At 38.2% G+C, this 4035-nt stretch overlaps 1 pseudogene; it reads left to right on the top strand.

Moving 5' to 3' along the window:
- Positions 1-70, top strand: part of LOC136069462 (uncharacterized) — a 4483-nt pseudogene extending 4413 nt beyond the window's left edge.
- Positions 71-4035: the final 3965 nt, after the last annotated feature.

Below are 4035 nucleotides of genomic sequence, written 5' to 3'. Positions count from 1 at the left end.
ATTTCAAGTCCTTGAGAGAATCAATGATAATGCATACAAGTTAGGTTTTATTTGTGTTATGGCTTGCTAGAAGCCTTGCTAAGGCAAGAGGTGAAACCCAACTGTTTATTGGTATGTTCTTAACAATTATTTATTGGTTTTAATGATTATGTTTTTATGTTTTTGATTGTTTTACTCATCTACAAAAGTTTTTAGTTCTGTATAATCCTTTGATTTATCGTAGACTCCAAGCACGTTAAATGCTTAGTATTCCCTGCGAACTAATTTACTAGTTTTGTTTTGACTAAAATCAATCAATTGCATGAAACTACCTTAGACAATTAATTCTTGAGTTTTTATTATTAAATCATCCGACTAAGATCATCCTTCGTATGAATTTTAGTTAAGTTATAAAATAAATATTGTTAAGACTATCAATAGATGTGTTATGTGTGGATCCCTAAACCTTAGCGCCTTAATATATTGTTATTTTCTCTTAATTTAAATTAACTTTACTAAACCATAAAAAATCTCTTCAATTAAACTTTGTTATTTTAGTTTTATTCTCCTGTGGTTTGCTAATCAATTTCCTTTTCGACCTCGGACTTACTGAGTTATTACTTCGCGACAATCCTGCACTTGGAAGCATTATTTAAGTCGCAGCATTATTCCTTGCAGTCATAAGTTCCCGTAGACTTTTGTTTCCTTTGTTCAAAGCCATCCCGTCTTTCTCTTCTTCGGAAGTGTCGTCTGGATGGGCAATCATGAGATTGGGGGCATGAACACTAGAATGCCTGTCAGGTTTGTCCTCGATGTCCGAGACAGGAATCACTTGCCTCCCTGTATCTCCTCCTCTTCGAAATGAAACTTGTCAATTTCCTCTTCGAGCGAGGAATTCGAGGAGGCAATCTCTTCTCCTCCTACAGCTACTTCAGGTAGAACCTGCTAAAACGGTTGTACTATCAGCGGAAGTTTCTGTTGGTATGGATGTGTGACTAGTGGAAGGTTGTCTGGGGCAAGAAAGTTGGGCCGTGATAGGTCAATCGGGGCTAATCGTGGGTCACTTGCTCTTATGATGTGGCCGATCTCTTGGTATATCTCCGAGATGGGCTGGAAGTCCAAAATCAGGTGGACTGCTCGTAGCTGCCTATCCTCGCTTACGAAGATCTCAAATCTCAATAAGTAGTTGAGAGATTCAACGTTGGTTAGACTAAGCCTAGGAGCTACTTGCCTCTTATCTGCGAAAATTGTCGAGAAGCAGAACATGGTCAGAAAACTAGAATCCATCATTAGAAAGAGCAAAATACAGTCAAGGTTAAAGAGTCTAAAGCTCTTGCTAAGGAACCTAACTCTAACGTATCCCACCTGGCACTCCCTCTCGAACGGGGCAGTGAAGACCATTATGCCACACTCCCGAAGCTATCATATAGTCGTCTTTCATACCCTTGTTTGATTTAGGTAGACACGATACTAGTCTGACAATGTTCGAGCGAGACTTGAGATAATATCTCGCATTTTTCAAGGAATGGCACTCGTACATATGGATCACGTCATGCCAGGTGAGCCGTAGACCCAGATGCTTGTTGACAGCATCAACGCTACCCAAGACTCTAAATAGGTTGGGCGCGCATTGGTGGGGGCATATCCTATGGTTTAGGAGGTAGTCCTGTGTTATCCTACCCATGGGGAGAGTCATTCCCCCTTCTATGAAAGTTATCATAGGGATAACAACTTCTCCCTCTTCCTGGTTTGTTAGTATTTGTTCTGAGGAACAGTATCGCAAGGCGACTTCCTGTGGTATGTGGTATTGTTCCTTTAAGGCCTCTATTTTGGTAGGGGAGTTCACTAAATGCTTAAATCTACCCATATAGACAAGTTAAAGGGAAACCACCGAAATTGATAAATGGAGAAATAAGAACTGGATGGCCGAGGAGAAAAAGAGAAGTTTGAAGAGATAAAAACTTACGAAAACTAAGATATGTGATAGTCTTTGAAATCTTTAGAGGAATTTTCAAAAATTTCTTGGAGGAAAGGTGCAGACAGCTTGGTAACTTAGAAAGCTTTGTGAGTTTGAATGCTTGAAATTTCTAGAGTGCTTGAGAGTTCGTAAAGATGAGGGAAAAATTATTTCCCTTGAGGCTTTATATAGAGGGTAAAAATAAGTGGGAGTTATCCCGCTCGAAATTCCAAGATAAAGGTCAACCGTTGAATCTGCGTCTTACCGTTAGATCTGGGGAACAATGCGCCACCTAGAGCAATTAATGGCACCCCGTGGGCTTCGAAGCGTTAGTGGCAATTATGGGGCACATTGAACAGCACTCCCACACATGCGAATCAATAAATCAATTGGTGTTATCTTTTAGAAGTCAAAACCCCACTTTTCTCCTCAAATAAGAAAGAAAAATCGGAGTTTTGAGGGGCTATTGTAGGGCTAAGGTCCCAAATCATATATTTGGCCTAGGGCCCAAATCATATATTTGGCCTTAAGTCTTGGCCAAGAACACGAGTATTCCAAGGAAGATCGAATAGAATTAAGTGGTTCAGACTCATGACTTAAGGAACCGGGTGTAAATGGGATGGCGGTCTGAGGAGGAATATCTCCTCGGATAAGATAAACACAGATCAGAGGTAGGTCCTATAGATCAAAGTAACCCTCTAAGAAGCTCCAGTGATAGGAATGTGCCTTACGAACATGCGAGAAGGAAGGGAACCCAAAATATCGTAAGGAAAGCTGCTACCACCGCATTGAATGCACTGCAGCTACCTTTTTAGCCGCATTTATGTGGAGAAGACCCCTGAACAGTACTACCTTGGCTACTACAACTCACAGAAAGCCAAAGAGGGTGTTTGATGGGACAAGCACTCAAGTGAGGGCTTAAATGATCAACAAGTGTAAGATCAAGATGATTCAAGGGGAGATATATAATAAAAGAGACCCTCCATGGAGAGGGGATTGGAAAAATAGAGAAAGAATATTGTAGCCATCAAAGTTGCACTTGCAATCAGTTCTATTGATTTATGCCAAGATTTGTCTCCTCGGACAGCAAATTTATTCAGTCCTATGTGCCTTGTTCTTGCTTGATCATCTTTTAAACCCATACTAGTCATTATTAAATTCATTAGAGCCTAGTTCTTTAACCCACTCTCTACAAATTTATTGTACTGGGCCTACTGGGCCAACATCCTACACGTCTTGGGTTTAGGCTACAAACCGTGTCCATACATTGGTATTGCCTATTGTGACAATAGAACCATCAAATGTGAGAAAACAAATTACAATTTCATTCCTAAAAAAATTATTTTATTAAATTAGTAAACTTTACTCACAAAGAAAAAGGAGTTTACAGTAAATTCAAGGAGCTCAAAAAATATCAAGTAGTATGCAAGCTTCAAAGTTCAAAAACCATAACAAAGGCAAAACATTTGATGAGTTAAGCATGTATTTCAATCATTTTTTATGTTTTGGGGTATTTTGGTCATTTTTAGGTTTCAGTGGTATTTTAGTCATTTTTAGGTTTCATAGTATTTCGGTCATTTTTTAGGTTTTAGAAGTATTTTGGTAATTTTTAGGTTTTTGGGGTATTTCGGTCTTTTTTTTTGGTTTAGGGGTATTTTGGTCAATTTTTCGATTTTGGGGAATTTAGGTCATTTCTTAGGTTTCAAGGGTATTTCGGCCATTTTTTATGCTTTAGGGTAATTTTGGTCATTTGTTAGGTTCTAAAGGTATTTTGATTATTTTTTAGGTGCTAAGGGTATTCCAGTAATTGTTGAGGGTTTCAGGAGGTATTTTGCTCATTTTTAAGTTTTATGAAGTATTTTGGTCATTTTATAGGTTTTAAGGATATTTCAAAAAACTTTAAGATTTCAAAAAACTTTAAGGTTTCAGGGTCATTTCGGTTATTTTTAAGGTTCTACGGGTATTTCGGTCATTTCGGTCATTTTTTATGTTTAAGGTGCATTATGGTCGTTTTTTAGGTTCTAAGGGCAATACTGTCACTTTCTATATTATAAGATCATTCCAATCATTTTTTAGGTTTCACGGTCATTTATGTCATT

The sequence above is a fragment of the Quercus suber genome, unplaced genomic scaffold (genome assembly GCF_002906115.3).
Source record: "Quercus suber isolate HL8 unplaced genomic scaffold, Cork oak 2.0 scaffold_171, whole genome shotgun sequence".
NCBI classification, from domain to species: Eukaryota; Viridiplantae; Streptophyta; class Magnoliopsida; order Fagales; family Fagaceae; genus Quercus; species Quercus suber.
The sequence above is the reverse complement of the archived record's forward strand: the minus strand, read 5'-3'. Positions and strand labels throughout refer to the sequence as shown.